This window comes from Ictidomys tridecemlineatus, chromosome 5, assembly GCF_052094955.1.
Source record: "Ictidomys tridecemlineatus isolate mIctTri1 chromosome 5, mIctTri1.hap1, whole genome shotgun sequence".
In the NCBI taxonomy this organism is placed as follows: Eukaryota; Metazoa; Chordata; class Mammalia; order Rodentia; family Sciuridae; genus Ictidomys; species Ictidomys tridecemlineatus.
In genome coordinates, this window is record NC_135481.1 from 169,694,597 (window position 1) to 169,717,018 (window position 22,422).

Sequence of the window (22,422 nt, forward strand, 5' to 3'; positions counted from 1 at the left end):
TCATTACACATTGTGTACATGCATCGCATTATTTTACTCCACCCCATAAATACGTGCAAATAGTATATGTCAATTTAAAATTTTTAATTTTTTTAAAATGAAAAAAAAACTTCAAATGATTTTATTTTTCCTCTCACAGGATGACTTTGTCCACTATTAAAAGTGAGCAAATTTTGTAAGGAAATCCAGATTTGAGGTTTCTCCTAAAAAGTTAGAAACCCCATGTCACTGCTCCTACACATCCATGAGACTCCAAGAACATACACTGTCTCATTATCCATGCTCCCTTTTGGACCACTGGCCATCGTGGAGATTTGCCTCCTCTCTAAACATTAAGGAAATAAGAGGCTGGTTCAAAATTCTACTGCCCTCTCAAACAAGGTCAAAATGAGAGGACAAAATGTTGAGGATTGCTTGTATCTCAGATGTTGATCCTGTGTTAATGAGCAAATGCTAGATGGCCTTATAGAAATTAGAGTCTGAAGTTTAAAGATGCATTTTTGGAAACTCTGATGTTACATTCCCCAAAAGAAAATACTTTGCATTTCAAAAATCAGAACATGATGTCAGGGAACACGTTTTAAGAGGCCAGGAAGTAGCTATAATATATAGGTGTAATACATTAATCAAATATTTTAAAATAAAAGTAAAGGGAAACCAGAGTTTTCCAGGAATACTGAGCAACTTCTAGAAGGATCAAAATGCATTCACATCCTTCCAGCATATATACCGTCCTGGTTGGGAATCTAAACATCATACACGCCTAGTTTCACTCAGTCCTGTTGATTTACCCATGGTTTCAGTTTGATAAAAATAAATTCCAGTGTGGTTGAAATCCCAGTAAATAAATTCCTTCTCCTCATAATGCTTCCTGTCTTCCTTCTCTTAAGACCATTTTCTTTGTCTATGGAAGGTCATGAAATTTTCTGACTTTAATAACAATTTCTATCTTCTCGTAATGGTGGAATTTCATACAGAGACAAGCTCTGTCACTTCCCTCCCCCATTCACTCAAAAATCATCCACCAACAAGCACATAGTAATTTGTTAATGTAGCTGATTTTTAAGTCGCATACACAACATATGTCATTGTATCTTTTCCCTGAGGGAGTAGAATTAAAAAGCAAACTAATGCAGACCAGTGGGGAGAAATCTTGCCAATCATGCACAAGGCCCTGGGTTTGACCAAAAAAAAAAATTATCAATTTGAGTTGATGAACTGACACCATATCGATAGAATACAACTAGTTAATTCCAGTGCAAGTAGTTAATTCCAGTGCAAGTAGTTAATTCCAGTGCAAGTAGATTCATTAGAGAGTAATCTCAGGAAGTACTGGTGGGCAAGGAAAAGAGAGGCAGGAAAAGAAGATAAGTAAGTAGATATTACATCATCAGGCAAATGTGGGCAAATCCAACTGGGTACTCTGGGAGAAAGTGTGGAATTCATTCCTCAGAGTGACACCATCAAGAGACAAGGAAACCAGGACATTTACACACATCCCCCCATTTGTCGTTTGAGCACTGCTGTGAGGGCATGAACCCCTCAACACTTCTGGCTTGCCCTTTTTATGAGTCTAGCAGGCACCTTCAGCCAGAAAAGGCCCCTGGGAGAGTCGTGGGTGTCAGCAAAGCAAGCATCAACATGTAAATGAGTGCAGACAGGATGTATGCAGAGGACCAAAGCATCTGCTGCAAGGCCCATCCATGTGACAGACACCTGGGCACTGTAGCAAGAAATGAGCAAGTAGTGGTGAACAAAAGACAGGACCTCTGCCTTCAGCAGGGGACATCAGACAAGACTTTGTGAAAAGCCAACACTACTGAATGTTTTTGAAAATGACTTTTTAATTGAGGTCTAAATAAAAAAGGCAAGTCATCCCATTAGAACATAGGCAAAGCATTTAAATAAACATTCTCTAAAGAAAATATACAAATAGCCTAGGAGTGTATGACAAGATGCTCAACATTTTAATTATCAACTGCTTTATTTTGAAATAGTTTAGACTTCTGAAAAGTTGAAAAATAATACAGAATTCCCATATATTATTCACCCCTTTTCTTCACTGTTAACAGGAGATTTAATTATCGAAACTTGAAAACTAACATTGATAGAATACTATTAGCTGATCTGTGGACATTATGTGAATTTTTCAGGTTGTTCCACTACTCTTAGAACACATGTCATTATCATGACTTCTTAATCTGCTCTAATCTAGTACAGTTTCTTGGTCTTGCTTTGTCTTTCATGGTGTTGATACTTTTTAAGCATAACGAGCTAATTATTTTGTAGAATGTCTCTTAATTTTAGTTTGATCAAAAGCTGACACTGAAAAACAAGAGTCAGACTTGCATTTTTAGCATAAGAGCGACCCAGGAAGAGGGAACAGCAAGGACAGAGACCCGAAGATGGACACAAGTCATATTAAAGGAACCAAAAGCAAAGGTAAATCGGTATTTCAGGAGTGTAGTGGGCAAAGCCAAGAGCGGTTGTAGAGAGGGTAAGTGTGATGGGGGTGCAGATCTTACTCTGGGTGCAATGTGAAGTCATGGAGGTTCTATATAGAGAGTGGGCCATGATCTGATTGACAAGGACAGGCATTATACTGCTGCCAGTAATGCCACTCTTGCAGATCCACTTCCCCAAGGCAAGGGGAAGTGAATGGCCCATTAAGCCTTCAATAGTATATTTTAGCTCATTGTTAACTGTTGCTTGAATGGCATCTTCACAATCTTCCAAAAGCAGAGCTTGAGACAATATCCCCCAAACAGGAGTAAGGAAATTGTGATAATAAAAAGGAGAAGGAGGGCAAACCAATTTAAAGAACATTATTGAGGTCACTGCTATGGGCAATGGAGTAAGAGCTCAATAAACCTATTTGGAATTGAAGGGCCCATAGAATTGGCGATGGAGATAAAATGTCCTGAGCTTCCTAATGACATCCTCTGAATCCAGATGCCCAGGAATGATAAATAAAGTCAGTTGACAATAGCGAGAACCAAATAGAATGACTACTAAAATGCTATATGGAAAGGAAAACCTAAATGGAGTGGCTTTTGATGAGTAAGAATTCTGTTCCCTGAGACAGATGTTGGCAGGTTCCAACTTCCAGGGATTTATGTCACTGAATGTCAAAGTGATGAAAAGTAACAGCTACCACAGCTGTTGTTTGTTGAGCCTCCTGCTGAAAGAAACATCTCCACTGGGATATTTTTCAGACATCTTAAACTTAACTTTTCCAAAAACAAATTCCTAATTTCCAACAGACACTTCAAATACCTTTACTTCAGTCTTCCCCATCTCAGCCAATCGAATTATTTCTCCTCGACTCTCCCTCTCTCATGCCCATCATCCTATCATCTCCTCCTTCAAACTATGGCTAAAGTAGAATCAGTTCCCACCAAAGCTCTCAGCTCTCCTTTCCAAGACACCATCATCACTAGGCTATATTTTTTGCAACAGTTTTCTGCTATTGCAATCAGAATAAATCACATGCCACTAACACAATTTTCCTGGATGTGTTCTCTGACTTTTACTTTTATGATAGCATCAAAGGTCATGCATAGTTGTTCTCCAATAAAGACACAAACTCTATTTATAGCCTCCTTTGGGACCTCCTTCTGTTTATTCCTAGATTTGTTACTGGCTTTTTGGTTTCCATTCAACTCTGCATTTCAGCCCCTAAATTTGCTAGTGCCTCTTTGATGTGTTGACTGAGCCTAGATTCCCTGAGTAGATCTCTGCCATTTGATTATACTAAGTTTAGTTCATGCTGAACCTCCTGGGCCAACATTTGTTAAGCCTATAGGATAGGCTACTCCATCTTTTCTCCTGTTCTCTGCATACAAGTCAGAATCTGCCCACAATAAGAAACATCAAAGCACAATGTAATTTTCTGAGGGGAAAAAAAGCTCATGCACAAGAATGAGGAGCAGGTACAGTGATTTTCTGAGATAAAAGGGGATTAAAGAACTTAGTGGTGTGTCCTTTGGAAATTTAAATGGAAATTCTGGTATGTCAGGAACCAAATTTTGGGACATTAAATCCCCCAAAAAACCTTTCTGGATACTAGGAATTACTAGAGATATCAATCATTTTTATTTTATTTTTAGTGCATTGTAGTTACATGTAATAATGGGGTTCATCTGGACACATTCATGCATACCACAGAATTTTCTCCACGTCAGTCCACAATACTATTTTCTTCCCTTCCCTCTCCCTCCCCCAACCCATTTCCTCTATTTTGCACCATTTGAAAAATAAATGATAGTTAAAAGAATTACCAATCTTTTGGAAGGAGGTCTGTAAAAAATACTAAAACCATTAACACTGGGAAATCAAACACCAACAATCAAAAAATCTTAAAACTGACAGATATCATTCATAATCTGAGGGACCTACAATGACAACATTGTGTCAATCTCATTTGGAAGCACCTGAATTTCCTGAGATGTACAATAAGGGTATGCATTTCTACTTTTTTATTTTTGCATACATGTAAGCCAGAATTAAGGAAGATACTTAGGTATTTTATATGAATACTTAATAGTAACCCCAGTCCAGTATATGATGGAGAGCTAAATTCCAAATTTTTCAATGTCCAGAGTTTTTAGTGTAATAAATGGAATTTTAAGTCCTTGCATGTTCAAAATCATGCTTACATTTTGTTATATTGAGTCAAGCTCCTTTTCTTTGAAGACTCCGTAGGCTTTATTCTTCTAAGTTATGCTGTGTCTCTTGTGATTTACTTCTTTTATTCAGTGTTATGTTTGAAAAATTTTATGCATGTTTCTGTAAGTAGCTAAAATTCATTTTTTTTCACATTCCACCATATTTCAACACATAAATAGTCAAAGTTGACTTAGCCATTCTACTATGAGTAAACATTTGTGATGTTTTTCTTTGGTTGTCAATACAGGGCAAACAATGCTACTGTAAACATTCATATTATATACTGCAGTAAACATGTACATTTCTCTAGCATCCAGACCTATCAACAGGACGTCTAGGTCATAGATCATGCCCATTTTGGATTCTATTAGATGAAGTTGAACTGTTTTCCAAAGAGGGTATCAAAATTCCCACTCCCATTGACAGTGGGAAGAGAGTTACTTTGTTCCACTGCTCAAGTAGGAAGTGGGTTAATATGCCTGTTAATCACGTAAAATAGAATTCTCAAATTTCAGTAGGCATACCTAAGGATGATGGCTGGGACCCACCCCCAGAATTCTGATTCTGTAGATCTGCAGTGGGAATTTGCATTCCTAAAAAATCTTAAGTTGAAGTGAGATGAGACCTGTCACTCTTCTGAAGATCAGACATACTTTGAGAAGCATTCATGTAAACTGTTAGCTGAACAAGTATCCCCATCAAAGTTGAATCAAAGGGAGCATCCACTGCCAGAACAGATGAATAAAGCATGTCCTGCCACAAGGGACTCAGTCTTCATTCTCACCTGTTAGGGCCAGTTCCTACCATGGGTATAAGTGTTCAGGGAACAAGGAAAAGAGATACTTTATATTTGTCTGTTATGTTTTCTGGAAGTAAAAAAGACTTAGTAGGAAAATATTATGGTTGGTTTGAACAAAGGATGTGCAAAGAGAGAAAAATCTCCAGGACACACAGATGAGCGGGAAACCAATTACTGAACAGATTTGTTTTATACTTCATTAAAGTGGATCCAGAGAAATATCAAAGGTGGAAGAAAGTGACTTTCCAATTGAATAATTTAGTCCAACAGAGTACTAAAAGGCAAGAAAAGAAAAAAAAGATTGGCTTGATATAGGATTTCTTTTACCTGGGGCTACTGTCAGCATCGGGCAAGCAAAGTTTCATGTATATTCTAACTGGACACGCCAGGAAGGGCTTCATGGACAGTGTTAAACTCCAGAGAGTTCTTAAAGAATCGGGAGAAGACACCTGGGCAGAGAAGCTCAGGAAGGGCACAGCAGGCATTGGGATGGGGATGGCCTGGGTCAAGATGAGTGCCAGACAATGCATGCTAAGACCAAAAAACACTAATTGGAAATGACTATTTGATTAGGGGGATTTTGTGGAAGACAAAAGGACAATCAGGACTGTTATTTTGCTGGGACTTAAATGCTGTAAGACAAAGGAGCTATGAAATTATCCCATGGGCAAGCTGGCAGCACTATAAGTTTTTCAATAATGAATGAAACATCCAAAAGGGTAACATTGGCAGACTCGCTTTGGAAGACATGTGTGCACTATCAGGAAAAAATCTGTTAGGAGGCTATTAAAATAGGATAAGAATAATAGATAATAAGGACCTGAACTCATTCTCATTAATTTCATCAAGCATCTATTGATGGAATAGACATTGGTGATAGACATGCGATACTTGCAACTGTTACTCTTGAGAAATGCTATTTCCAAGAGCAACAACTTTGTAGAATCTTCTCAATTTTTTCCCGGTAGGATTAATGAAAAAAAATTAGACTTCTTTCAGAAACTGTTTTTCTATTAAGAACACTTTAGTGGATTTTTGTTTCCAGTGCTGGCGATTGAATCCAGGGCCTCATGCAACCTAGGCACCCTCTGATCTACATCGTTAGCTGGCTTTTGTTTCTTGTATCTATCTCCCCTAATAGCTCTCAGGAAATGCTGTTGCTAATGCTGCAGAATGGACTTTCCCCATGAATACTCATATACATAGTTGGTGGAAAATTCCTAAGGAAATGGATAGTTTGGGTTTTTTTTTCTGAGTTAACAAAGACACACAAGGAACAGAAAAGAGATGGGCTGTAAGTCAATGTAAGTTCTCCTAAAATGGTGCGTGGAATTTTGATTTGTGATTGGCATTGAGGCTTCTGGATTTTTAGAAGAATTAGAACCAGCAATTCTACTTCAGTAGGTACATTAATTTATATTCACACAACAAATGACAACCAAGAGACTGCCAGATGGGAGCATTAAGAGCTTTAACAAACAATGAACTGATCCTCACATCCTGGGCTCCCCAATAGGTTCTCCATTGTATACTGACTCTATTACCCTTATCTCAAGCAAACCCAATGTTAGACTTTAGCACAGACCAGAAGTCAGGCACATAGATGATGTAGTACTGAGTTAACAGACCTGAACCCCAGAACATTTTCATAAATGGAGTTACCCAAAGGCTTGGGCAAGGAATAAACCCCTTAACGGAAGATTAAATGGGTTCTTCTTACCTCCTGGTTTCCTGAAAAAGCCAAATCTAATCAAATTCCAGTGGTCCAAACAGGGCCACATGGATAATTTGGGGGGTAAAGAATGTTTTTATATTAAAAGCAGTGTTTGTCTCTAGCATTCTGTTACCTACAAACCAACATGGTTTCAATTTAAGCTCCTGCTAATCCCAACCATTTCTTTCAAGTGTTTCTTATTTAAAATAGAAATTCCACGTTGAGCATTTTAATAACATTAACTGTCAAATGCAGCTGTGATCAGTTTTCCTTTCAGTCCTCTTCCAGATGTAGATATTTGTGATCACTGGTGCCCTGTTTTCCTCCTTTTCCCTTATTAAATATGTCATTAGTAAAATACAAGACCAAAAAGAATTGTTTTTTCACTCACGGGGTGAGGAAATAATGCTCAGAGAAGCTGAGGTATCACTGCCAGTCAGCCATGGTCCCTGGGTGTGGATGTCATGAGAATGACATTGCTTGCATAACTTAACGAGGAGTTAGTAGTTCATGGTTTCTTCCATTGTCAGAGCAGATGTTTCTGCCATACAAGCCACATAAGACAGGACAAGAAAATAAATATCAACTTACTGAATCAAAATAAACCATATGCTTTAAATACAGGTTTAATGGTATTAAAATATAAGCACTTCAAAGTATTCTCAGAGAAAAGCCAATGACCAGGTGGGCTATGTTAAAAGGAACTGAGGGGAAAACATATTTGATGAGAGATGAGCATGCTTCCCCCAAAAAATCCTAACTCCAGCTTATTTTAAAGAGAAAAACAGATATTTTCCTTTCAGTATCCTAGGAGTCATGACTACTTGCAAAATTCATCCTTGTGATCAATACTCACGTCTAACTGAAGCTGATGGAGACATTTCTGCAGATAGGCAACATGCAGGAACATTAAGCATGTTCACTTGGAAGGACTGGAGGATTTACTTGACCAGAAAAAGAGTTGCTGCTTTTCAGATCACTGATTCTCATATTCACATCACCTACTAGCCACCTTGCTAAGCTCAATGCCAACATTCTCCTATTCAGAAGTTCTGTTCCTGGGTGTTCATTTTTACATCATCACCGAACGCAGCCCAGATATCCCTGCCTCATCAACCTGGACTTCAAGACTCCCTCAAATATGTGTTCCCCTTCCCTCATTTGACCTAACTCTATTTAACCTTCCAGATCTACATGGCTCAATTCCACCAATTCCATGAAGGTCTAAATGACCACCCACCTCTGGGCAGATAGGCTACATGCTGTCTGAACTCTCCACAGGACATGTAAAGCACACCCCTGGAATATGGACTGTATTTTTCTTATATATATTTTGAATGATTGTGATAACTTTCATATTAATTTCAAATGGAGACATTAAAATCAAACATATCACATGGACACCATATGATATCTACATCATAGCATGGTTTCCAAAGTAGTAAATGACTTCTCAACCGATTGACAGAATAGCGTTATTCTTGGATTTTCTGTGGTCAAGACTAGCTATTGATTGATCCATGATACAAATATCATTGCAAAAACTAATACTAGTAGTAAGAGACACAGGTTACAAGGAAAAAATGCCACCAACAATCCGTAATGTTGAGTCAGATCTAAGATAAGATGAAATTTCATGTGAACAATGTTCTGTCCTGGAACTAATCCTCCAAAACAAGTATAAGCTACATGTTTTAACAGTAGCATGGATAAAGATGACTTAGAGATCATATATTTCTGTAAATTCATTATGAGTCAAGCAATTGTGTTGCTGCCAATGTCTTTGGATCTTGAGAATTGCACTAAAAGGGGTCTGTCCAAAACAGAGAAAGTTGCCACATCCTCTTGACCCTGTCCCACTCTATGCTGCTCATATATTGAGTAAAGAGTTTGTTTCTATAAAAAGAAACAAAAGCAAATCCATAGCACAGTCACCATAGAGTAAGAAGGATCATGGGGAGTTTTGTGATTGTAGGCCTTGGGACAGAGCTGTCTTCAAATACTTAAAGGGTTGTCATGGGAGGGAGAGATTAGACTTGTTTCAACTAGCTGCAAAGGAAATAACTATACTAATTATAGAAGGCATGATAAGACAGATTTAAGTTCAAAATACAAATTTCTAAAACTATTAAATCATTCCCAAACTATATAAGCTATATGAAGTTCCTCATTGCTGCATGAAATCAAGACAAAGGCATCTAGCCATAAGATGGGGATCTTATAGACACCAGGTGTTTGGACTGAATTCATCTAACCCTGAAATCCTCCTTTGTGAATAATGGTGAAAGAAAACTCTGCAAGAAATGAATTTCTTTTCTTCTCACCCAACTTCTTATAAAAGCCAAGGAAGGCTCTGGGTTCCCACATTCATCAAATCACACACTTCAAAAAATAAAATGAGCCTCCTTTAAGAACTGAGTAGTTTTCAACAAGTTCTCCCTTTACCCTGAGAATGAGACACATTAGAGCATTGTTACCACTAATTTTCAATGATTTTTCCCTCATTGGAAATTTCTCATCTCCATTTTTTTAATAAGATAGACTTATATCTCTTAAAAACTTTCTTCACACTTGCTCATAAGAAATTTATTCCCAATGTCCCTGCCATGGACTCTACTAGTGACCCAAACTCTGCCTGATATTTGTAGTTAGAGATGATTATCGAATTTAAGAATTGTGTTTGTCCACGCTGATTAAGTTTACAAGCTCCTGTCAGCTCCGTGCATTAAATCTCATGTCAACACAAAGGAGGTACTGTGGCTACTCTTTCATACAAGACAGAAACTGAAACACAGAGCTCATATAACTAACAAATGATGGAGTTTCAATTTGAATCCGGATAGAGGCTAAAAGATTGGCACAATTAGCTATTAGCATTTAACACTGTCATATTTTCTGGGTAACAGTTTCAGAATGAGACCCTGAGACTAAATATAATATAAGGTTCCTTAGAATACAGTACAATCTGAACATCTGTCCATACAGTTATAATTTTCCCTTTAGAAATGATGATTGGGAATGATATATGACATTCCTCAAGAAGATAGAACCACCCATATATTTGTAATTTGAGGGACTTTTATCATGAGATGTTGATTAGAGTATGCTATACTTTGGATCTAGAGTGTCCCCCAAAGGCCATGCATTAAAGGATTGATCCCTACCATGTGGCACTATTGGGAGATGATGGAACCTTTAAGAGGTGGGACCTACTGGGAGGAAGTTGAGGGGATTTGGAGATCCTGACCCCTCCCCTGCTCCCTCTCCCCACCTCTACCCCACACCCCTTGCTTTGTTTCCTAGTCACCAAGAAATGAAAAGATTTCCTCTGCTGCACATTCCCACCATATGCCTCCATAAGTCCATCGTATTGGAATCAATGACATAGGCTGAAATCTCTAAAAAGCATGGGCCAAAACAAATTTTTCCTTCTTATAAGTTGATATTCTCAGGCATTTTGTCACAACAATGGAAAGCTAACTAACACAAAATATTAGTGATATCTTGAATGAAAAATTTCTCTCGGGAGATTAAGAGGCTATAGAAACTGGACGATTTTAAAATAATGGACACACTGGAAAGAAGAGTGAAGCACATTGCTCGGGTTGCCAGTAACACTTCTAAAAGCCTTATTTTGGGGGCTATGTCAATGAATTGGCAAACTTCTAGAGAGAGATCTAGGTTTAGTCACAAAAGAAAGCATTTATAAACATTAGTAGAAAAAAAAATGATCCTAGAAAAAAGTCAAAGAAAGAATATATCTATATATACCCAATGAACTAACTTATGTCACCTTTTGATACCTTGCATGACTTGTGGTCTTCTGCTTAATTCTGCATTGTTGCCATGTTCTACTCAATTCTTCTTTAGTTATACCACTAATTTCTATCTCACAGGCTTCGGTTCTCAGATGAACTAAAAAAAAAATAGGAGATAATAAATCCAGTATCACCATCTAATCACATTTAGAATATTTAGAATCAAGTTACCCCAAAAAGCAGGATGATTCAGAATACACTACCTCCTCCCTCTAACCACACACCCAACATTGTTCTGAGAATAGGTTGTAATGTCCTGCTTTTCAGAGTCCATTGAAAAAGATCCATATTTTGAGCTTCTATTCCAGAAACTCACATAGACCTTTGATGTCTGACCCCACTATTCTTATCAAGGACCTAGAGAATTGCTCAAACTTGACATTTCTTTTTTTGTAATTCTGACTCCTTTGGGGATACCAGTAATAGACCTGTTAGAATCCATCTTTCCATTAGAAGCCATTGACCTGAACCAACACTAGTCCCCAGAAACCCCAGGTAAAAGGCTCTGTTGCCACCCCTTCTAGATTCCTTTTACCCAAGCACTGTGTTAGCTGCTAATGGTTTACAGATGTCTTCTTTTTCCAGGAATTACTCTTGACCAACAAAACCAAACCAAACAAAAATATTCCCTGGAGGTACCTGGAAGGCTATGACCCCCCACCCCCGAAAACATCCTGCAACCAATAACTGAGATATAAATGTCCAAAGCAGAAAAACTCTGAGTGCCTTTCTAGAACTTTCCATTGGCTCAAAGTAGACTTCAGCTGAATCTACATTTTTGCTGGGCTTCCTCTTCTTTCCTGTAATTCTAGCTTCACTTCCTTACAGATTTCTCCTGAAAGCATTCAATAAATCACTAGCATAAGAATCCCCATTGCAAGTTCTAGAGAATCTGATCTAAAATTCAATGCTTTGGATGTCTGGAGAACTTCTTTTTTGCAAGGTTTATTCTTCTAACTCTTTCCTGTCTCCTTTGAAGGATCTAGCAGCCCCATTCCCATTCACTGTACCTAGCTCAACCACTTATGACATTGTAGCTCCTTGCCTCTTAGACAAACAACAATGGGAGACTATAATAAATACTCTCTCTCTCCCCCTGGAGACTACTGAGAGTTGTTGAATATATTTTATCTTAGATATGTACAATAACAAGTAAAATGAATAGTCATTTGTCATAGATGCAGAAACTATGCCTCATAAAAGGGAAGAAAATCTATCATCAGAAGAAGGTGACACAATAATTCAGTGATCCCCTAGTTGATTCTTCTCTAATCCCTGAAACTTATAATAGCTCTTTGACAATAGCATTCTGAACATACCTTGAATGAAATTTGTTGTGGGTTGTTTCAGAAACCCCTTAGGAAAATGAAGGCTCAGAATGTAAGTCTATGGCCATGGTCTCTGACCTCATATAATTTCCTTTTTTATGAACAAAAGCTTGCAAACACATTTTTTGGTTAGCCTTATTATTAAAACCTAAATTGCCTGAATTTTTACCTCCAAATGGTTTTAATGGCTTCCACATAAAAGGCCTGTCCCTTAGCATAAATCTGTTCATTGGGATGTAAATAGAATAACAAAATGTGCTTTTGTAGCAGTAAAATAACTGGGGTTACTTGATGGCAAGGAGAAGAGGCAGCAGGATTATCATCAGTGTTTACATCACCAATTAATTAGTGCCATGTTTGTTATTTCAGCAGAGAGGATAATACTGTCCCACAGGTAGAGAAGCAAATAAAGGTGATGCAACTATAACTTTTGGTTAATTTAAATTTTGGTTAAGGTTAAGTAAAGAATCTCAAATACCCATCTGTGCAAGGTGAGGGGATATGTCATTTAGAGAGAGGGTCAGAGAGCTAGCAATATCACATTCTGGCAGAAATTATAAAATGTTTAATATTTATGCCAAACTGTCATCAAAACAATTGAAGGGGAAAAAAATCAATGTTAGGAACTCTAATTTTAAAACCACAAAAACAGCAAGTCTCAATGAATTATGGTCAAAGTCTGAAAGAAGAGCAGAAAAGAGAATTATTTAAGCACCTCTTAAAAGCAGATTTTGAGGCCCCATTGCCAGAGTTTCTGATTCAGTAGGTCTGAAAGCAGCCTGAAGAGTTTGCATTTCAAAGTTCCCAGGCTATGCTGAAGCTGCATGAATAACAGAACCCAGCAAGGAGGGACATGGGAGACGGTTATGGGCTAGATGATGTAATACATGGCATATAGCAGGAATCAGGCATTGTTTACCAAATTATTTTACATATGAGAAACACCAAAGCACCTAAACATTAAATTAACCAAGTTTTACAACAACTGCAAGACACTCACTTGAGCCTATCTATCTTCAAGATGTTTTTCACTCTAGTAAACCATTTCTTAAATAATAGGTCGAAAACATCTCAATATCTTAACAAAACAATTAGCTTATGCTAAGTAGCAAGGGACTGGAGAATGGTGGTTCTTCAGTTTGGGCTCACATTGGAATCACTTGGAAATAGTTAAAATTATTGATGCCAGGATACCATTCCCAGAGATGGTGAAAAGATTGACCTGGAGAGTGAGCTGGGCATCAGGGTTCGGGGAGGGTCTCAAAAGCTCCCCAAAGTGATTCCAATGTGCAACCAAAGGTATGAACCAATAGTACTACAGTGGCATACACTGGCTTTTCATTTCCTACAAGGACATTTCAAAACAGTGGAAATAGAAATTACTGCTTGAAAATGTTTCAATCTGATGTTGAAGCACTGTGAATCACAATTTAATTTGGGATTAGTTTAAAGAAAGAAATGCTTCAATAAATATATGTTCACACAATGCAATAAAATGAAATTAGTTCAAACTATCAAAACCTTCCCAATATGTGTCTATACCAATCCTATAACTCCAAATTTCCAGGTCAAGGACATTATTGCCTATAAAATTCTCTTTGTAATTATCTATGTCATACTTTCACCATAATTTATGTAGTGCCACATTGGTAAAGATTGGGTATTCCTAACAGTGTCTTCTAGCATGGAATTTAGTCTCCTTTTCCTCTTTTTGACTTCTTTATTATTGTATTATCATGAGCAAAATTTATAGAAATAAGGCCTGTATTTACTTGTAGTCCGTCCATCATTTCTAGATATAGATTAATAAATTATTAAAAACTCAATTTCCTTAAACTTAAAGAAAAATGATTCCTTGAAGTAACCTAAAACTGCCAGGCACTGTGGCACACACCTGTAATTCCAGCGGCATGGGAGGCTGAGGCAGGAGGATCAAAAGTTCAAAGCCAGCCTCAGCAAAAAGGAAAGCACTAAGCAACTCAGTGAGACCCTGTCTCTAAATAAAATACAAAATAGGGCTGGGGATGTGGCTCAGTAGTCATGTGCCCATGAGTTCAATCCCCAGTAACCAAAAGAGAGGGGGGGGGCGAATCACTTAAAACTATTGATCCTATTAAGATCTTTCTATGCTAGGACATAGGGAGTTAAGAAGATTAAAGATGAACTTAATTTTTGGACATAAAATTATATCAGTCTGCCCACTGTCAAGTATATACCTATTTACTGAAAAAAAATATTTATACAAAGAGAATAATTCATGTTATTCGTGTTACGTTAGTCCTTCTGACTCTGCACCTAAAGATATCCCTCAAAAACAGATTCGATTATTTTTATTTCAATATGAAGACCAAAAATATTGCACCCTCCTCTCATCTCAAAAAAGATGCTGGGACAGACTATATACAAGTAAGGTCCAACACATCATCTGCTCTTAAAACAAGAAAAACCTTAAGTAAATAATTTTTTAACAAAATACATATTTTTTAATTTGTGTAATCCAATGATCTGTTAAGAGAAAGAAGCAGATATACATGTGCTGATTTGGAATAAGTTTCAACAGATAAAAAGTATAAAAGGTAAATTGGTGAAAAAAACACATTCTTATTTTAAAAAGAAAACTTCTGTGTTTTTATTAAAAAGGGGAATACAAATACCATATATACCAAACTATTAGTACTGTTTATCTGAGTTTAAGCAAGACTAGCAATGGGAAGAGACAAATGAGGGCTTTTTAATTGTGTATTTGGAGTCATTTGCCAAAATAGGCATACTATACAATATTTAAAATAATAATAACTACTTAGGGGAATAATCACAATTAGAACTATAAAAATTATTCACATAATTCGAGAAATGTTTTATAGCAGAAAAAAAAAAAACACTGAAACTAGAAACAAATGGTTTCAGCTCCGTTCTGTGCCCTCCTGTGTTTTGCTTTTCATCCCTGTGACCAAAATAACCTGAAAAGAACAACTTAAAGGAGGCAAAGTTTATTGTGGCTCATGGTTTCAGAGGTCAGTTCATGGCCAACCAACTCCAGTACTCTGAGCCTGAAGTGATGCCGAGCATCATGGCGGAAGGGCATCGTACAGGAGAGCTGCTCAGCCCACAACAGCTGGGAAGCAGACAGACATCAAGGAACCAAGTACAAAAGTCATACCCAAGGGCAGGCTCCTGGGACCTGCTTCTTCTAGCCATGCTCCACCTACCTACAGTTACCTTCTAGCACAATAGTCCTTTCAAATCATTAATCCATCTAATGGATTAAACTATTGATGAAATTACAGGTCTCATAATTTAATAATTTTAGCTCTGAACATTCCTGTGTTGTCTCACATGAACTTTCTGAGGATACATCATATTCAAACCATAACGCCTCTCCTTTATCAGTTAAGTGAAACTGGGTGGGTCACTTAATTTCTTTAGGCCAGTTTTCACATTTATGTACATTTATATTATCCATACAGGATGGCTGTCAGGAAGAAATGATAACATGTTATCATTTATATATAACATGGTTATCATTTATATATATATATATCTTGAAAGTTACAAAGTATCCAGTTAATCTTAGACAATATCATTGTTGCTCAGGTTGGTATACCTTTTCCACTATGCATAGACAGGCTCCCTGTTCCCCTGCTATTTTTCAATAGGTGATACAGAACTCACAATTGAGAACTAGTGCAAAACAGACTAAAATTTTCTATAAAAGATACAAACAAAGTGTCAGGTAAGCTCTTATAGAAACTCTTCAATTGGTCCAGGGGCAGAGATCTCAGCTTCTTCAAGAGGACAATACCTAGGTACTTTGTAGTAGACAATGTGAATGTGCAGAGTCTTCTGAAAATTGGTATTGAGCATAGGGGTTCTCATGGAAGTTTTTAAGAGCATCAGCTGCATAGTAACAGATTTGAATCTGTCTTGAGTTTGATTATATCTTGTAAAGGTAAAATTTCCAAGCTGATTCTAAGCCGCAGAGCCTGAGTTAAAGTGTAAAAGACCAGGCATCCTAAAGTTTCCAAAGTGCAGGGATTGGGTTAAAAAGTAAAAGACTAGTATTGTTAGAGTCCCTCTGCTACCCCCAAAACCTGTAATCCCTGTAGCTGTTAGGACAATACTGGAACTGCCCAGTAAATATTTCCACTGACTTTCTGGTTGTTTAATAGCTAAGGGTTCCGAGTTGCTTGGCACGTAGGCATTGCAGGACCTAAACCAATCAGTTTGAATGTGTACCCCACCTAGGAGCACCAATCACTCCTGCCCTAATTGTTCCCGCCAATGTATGCACTAATCCTGACTCAGGGTTGTTTTTTAATTTTCCCACGCCTCATGATTATTTGTTCTGATGTATGCAAAGCCCCCCACCCTCTCCAAAAAGTGTACTTAAGCTCCGCTTGAACTCTGCTCTGGGCTCTGAGCCGCTCTGCCTTCTTGAGTGGGCACAGAGTCCCAGCGCGCTGGAACAGGATCCTCAATAAACTTCCCCCCCTGCAATTGCATGAAGTGAGTCTCTTGTGTGGTTTCTCCCCTCCGACGCTCCGCTGCACCCCAACAATCTCTCATGTATTGAGTACCCCATGTCTATCCATGATAGCCCTTTTAGGAAATATGTGTTGAATGAATGAATAATGATTCCCAACAAGAAAGAGAGATTAGAAAACTGGGTATTATATGACTTGGGATATTTTTCAAATGAATGAAATAGTAGGTGTTTGAAAAATTGTATGAAGCTCTTATTTTTATTTCTGAATCCTCACCCATTTCTTCTCCTGTTCCTTTTCGTTTTCCTCAAGCCATGTTGAGATAATAACCCTTCAGTCAAGTTATCTTTCATCGTTGAGGCAGTCACATTTCACATCATGAGGCTGCAAAGAGTCAAAATGCATGTACCACCATGTGTGACATCTATGTGCTGGATTTTATAGGCCCAACACCTTACCCCTGGCACAAAAAAAGGAACTTTTACAAGCTGCAACCAAGAGCTATGTGTTTTCCTGGCTTTGAAACATCAAAGTCAGCAGTATAATCTAACAAAAGAAAATAAACAATATACTACCTAGTTATTCTAATATAAATACAGTTTATTCAATTCAAAATAAATAGCAAGGGAACAAGAGGGAAGGGAGGAAGGAAGGCAGAAAAGCAAAGCAAGAGTTAAACTGTACATTCCATTCTATTTGTATATCATATGCTACTTTTATTTGAGCCAAGCAACTTTTGACATGATCAAACCTTCTTCCTAGATTTCCTGTCCTGAAAGCACTGCTAGGATGAGACAATTATTTAGTTATAATAAATTATGTCCTTTGCAATGCATGTTCCTAGATGCCACCAATAGCGTGGTGAAATAGCTTTGGTGTCCTTGCCAGGTGGGAGGGATACAAATGAAATACTGGATTGCATATGCGATTTCTGATCTTTGCACTTACTTGTCAAAGCAAAAAGTGAAACAAAAATCTTTGAAATGACACTGCAAAGCCTTTTTTTTTTTTTTTCAATCAGGGACTATCCCCAAATGGAAACAAGCTAGTTCTATTATTGAACTACAATTTCATTCCTGATTTACATGTAGCCTGCCTTAAAGTTTGGAATATTTTATGGCACAAGATTGGTCTGAAGGAAGAGGGAACTGAGTGGTTCAATAAACAATCGTAAGTGCCTAATCCTCCAAGAAATTAGCTTCTTTAAAAATGATTGGTTTTTTTCGTCTTAAGTTTTCCAGGAGGCAATTTTAGTTGACTAACTCTCAAGGCCCTCCCTAATCGTGAAGATCTTCCACATGCCCAACCAACAATGCTGTCACAGTGAAGAACCTTGAAAACTTTGAAAACGAAATCAACTTTCCAAGAAAGTTCGGAAAAAAAAAACTCCCAGCTAATAATTTTAGGAGTAGAGACAAGAGACTTCCCTTGATCTTTCTCTTAGAGGATGAGAGGTGCCAATATCAACATTGCTGGAGGTTTTTGTTAAATTTATGAATTATTATGTGACTTAATCTCATTAGGGTGAGCCATTGCTCCCTCGGGCTTCTCCATGGGGTACCCTCAGGGAACAGTGCCCTGTTAAGTAAGACCAGAAGGCTTTGTTGGCTAGGCATTGGTTTTACATTTCCACTAGATTCATGGCCCAAATGTCCCTTTATATACTTCATTATTCTTTGATTTTTACATGTCTAGAATAAATGACAAACAATTTAAAAAGAAAAAAAAGCGGTGAATATTCAAAGTCAACGTCTAGGATATGTACTAAGAAATACTCAGCTGGCTCTCCCAAATTTTTGGTGAAGTCAGAAAAACATAAAATATGTATAAATACATAAAAAATATTTTAAAAATCCCAGCAACTCCAGAGGCTGAGACAGAAGGATTGAAAATTTATAGCCAGTCTCAGCAATTTAGCAAGGCCCTAAGCAACTTCGTGAGACCCTGTCTCAATAAACAAAAGGGCTAGGAATGTGGCACAGTGATTAAGTTCCCCTGGGTTCAACCCCTGGTACAAAAAAAAAAAAATCAATGGAAAGAATACAAACCTTGAGTTAAGATATAAATGGTACAAATGCCAGTCTCATCAAATGCTTTCATTTACCCAACTTGGCAGATGATGAAAAGGATTAGCATTTTATGCAATGCCTGGCATAAAGAAGGTCTTTAATAAGTGACAATTCTTATTATAGTTACTATAATTAAAATGTAAAATCAGAATTTTTTTCTATACCTTTTTCTTTGAGGAAAACATAAGCTCTTCCCTTTAATATGGTTATGCCAAACTAGTTGCCAGTCTCCTGGACTCAAATTCAGTCATAATTCATGTTGGGGTAAAAATGCACATGAATTGCTACTTTGATTTCACAAATAGGGCTCTTATGGTATAACTTGCTTAGAATTCATTATGTTTGTTCTACCAAACAGCACAACTGTTCTTTATTGCAACTACTACTATGAAAAAAATTCCCAATGTTGTCTTGACATGACACTGTCTGACCTGTCTTGGCAGCAATATATTATATATATTATATTTATCATATTATGTCTCTCTCTCTCTCTCTCTCTCTCTCTCTCTCTCTCTCTCTCTCTCTCCTTGAGGACAGGACACCTGAAATAGTGCTGTCTCCCTTTATCCCAATTACAAACTCTAACTTAGAAGATATTCTGAGATGAATTGTGGTCCCTCAAAAGATGTTTAAGTCCTAACTTCTAGTAACCACGAATGTGACCTTATTTGAAATGGAGTCTGCAGATCATCAAGTTAAGAAGACATCATGAGGGTGGGTGGGCCTTCATTCAATATGACCAATGTCATTATGAAAGGGCAAATTAATATACAGAGACAAACACACACAAGGAAAATGCCATGATGGCAGAGTCCATCTCATCTACAAGCAAAAGAATGACAAAGATTGCCAAAAAACCACTAGAAGTCATGAAAGACACATGGACTAGATTCTCCCTCAGAGCTCTCAGAAGGCAGCAACCCTGCCAGAAACTTCATCTTGGACTGCTAGCCTCCAAAATTATTATATAATATTTATATATTATCAAACAATAAAGAGTAGGTTAATCTACTCAATTTGTGTTACTTTGTTACAGCAGCTCTAACAAACTAATACAGAAGATGACCATCTATAAAGGCTTTGTTTAATATGCTTGGTTTAATTTTCTCATATCATCCTTGAAATTGGAAATAATATATGTCTATATAAATGTAAATTACATATTTATATTTGAAAGTTTGTGTTATAGAGAAATTTTATATCCCTGAAAATATGTCCAAAGGCCACAAGGATCTATAGTTTCCAGTTTGAGAAACAATGTAAAACAGAACTTAATAATATTAATACCACATGTTATATACGCACCTCCCCTTCTCACTGGCAATGTAACACAAAGGCAAAAGACTTGCATTAGAAGATCTTTGGCATTATGCCAGGACCCTGAAAAAAATATTCCAAAGGGCAGAGTTCACAGAAAAAAAATCGTAATGATGTGCTTTTTCAAAGCCGTCACATCCATTACAGCACAGTCCTTCCCCGTGGTCCGGCAAGACCACACACTGGTTGCCATTTACCAATATAGCAAGGAGTTACTGAAGCACTGAAGGCTGGACTTTGGTTTTACCACAGAAAAAAAAAGTCCAAAAACCACCAAAAGATTTGAGAAGAAAATCTGATCTGCATCAGTTTGTTTCCTGCAGTTAGGAGAAACCTGCTTATTTGTTTAGTTCTGGGCAAGAGATATTGCTTCCCTGGATTTTTTTTTTTTTTAATATTCCAAGTGTTTTGGTCTGAATCCTTCAGGCAATGCTGCATACTGTTTAGCCTATATTTAGAACAAAGCAAACACATGCAATCCTTTAAAACTAAGTACTTCTTCCAGCAGGCCCTGGAAAATTGCTAACCTCAAAATAAAACAATACCGCTTTCTTTAAATACTTGAGCTTTATACTTACAATGAGGAGATATTGACAGCACGCGTCAGTTTGAGTGACTGAAAATAAACAGAAGTGAAGAAAGCAGGGACTTTTGCTATTAAAGCCAGATTTACTTAGAGGAAATATATGACAAGTACCATTATTTTCTCAAACAGCAATCTCAAGATTTCTCACCCAGAAATGAAAGTTATGATGTCATTTCCATGGATTTTAAAGGTTTGTTCAGTAGTTCTCTGCCATCTGATCACTGATCATTGATTCTAATATGAGATCAGGACAGAGGGAGAGAGGATACCTGGTTTTTCCTAGAGAAACAATCTACAAGAAGAGGAAAAGCAACCAGAAATTAAAGCGACCCCCTTTCTCTCTGGAGGTCTAACTGTATCCTAGACAAGCAGCAACATCTGCAATTATGGGGCAAACCCACCATAGGGCATCCTGTATAAGAACAGCAGGAAATTCCATCAAGTAGCCCGTATGTTTTCCCACATCTCTGGATCTACCACAAGTTCAAGGTTAAGAATGTGGGCAGGGAGAGAGGAGATGTGTGCTCTCACTCTGATCCTACTGTGCAAGCTTTGAAAACTCATAAGCCTTTGAGATTCCAGTTTCCCCATCTGTGAAATTATTACATTGGATTAAAGACTGTTTTATTCCGGTGCTAGAGTCTACAGGAGGGTCTCAATTTTCCAACTCATAGTTGCCATTTAAGTTTGTTTTGATGCTGTGTTGAACCAGCCATGTTTTAAAGGTCCTTCAACCCATTCTTTTAAAGTTTAAATTCACCTCTTATATTTATTGATGTGTAAGATCACATAATTCATGATAAAACATCATTGCAAAATTAAAGATTTCAATTAGCTTCATGAAATTTAAAGAGTTTATAGACATTCAAAGTCCACCTTAAAAAGGGGGGGGAAATGGAAATATATACACTAAATATTTTAAATAATGGTTACCCTGGGGAGAAAGAATATACATAATTTTCATGTTCTTCATGTACATATTAAACTTTCTAAAATTTTCACCATGAATATGTATTTGTAATCTAGGAAAATGAAGAGTATGTTTTGTAATTTTTTTTTCAGGGACAGGGGGTACTAGGGATTGAAACCAGGGGCAATTTACTGCTGAGCTACATCTCCAGCCCTTTTTATTTTTTATTTTGAGACAGGATATCACTAAGGTTCTTAGGGCCTTGCTAAGTTATTGAGGCTAGCCTCAAATTTGTGATCCTCCTGCCTCCACCTCTTGAGTTGCTGGGATTGTAGGTGTGCACCACTTTGTCCAGCTACAAGTTTATTTTAAATGGTGCCACAAATCATGCTAGCACTCAAGTTCATTTTTTGTTCTTATCACAGTTGATACTATATTATTAATAAATAATTTTATCAATAGTCCTACAAACTGCAGAGGTTTTTTACATTCAACATAATTACTTTTTAAACAACTTTATTTTACAAATTATAAGATTCATCCACTTCAAAGGTATAATTCAATGATTTTTAGTAGCTTCACCAAGTGGTGAAACCATCATCATAAATCAATTTTAGAACATTTCATGTCCTCCATAAGATCTCTCACGCCCATTTATAGTTGATATCTGTTCCCACTCTGGCCTTAGCAAACTACTACTCTGTTTGCCTTTCTGTATATTTCAAAACT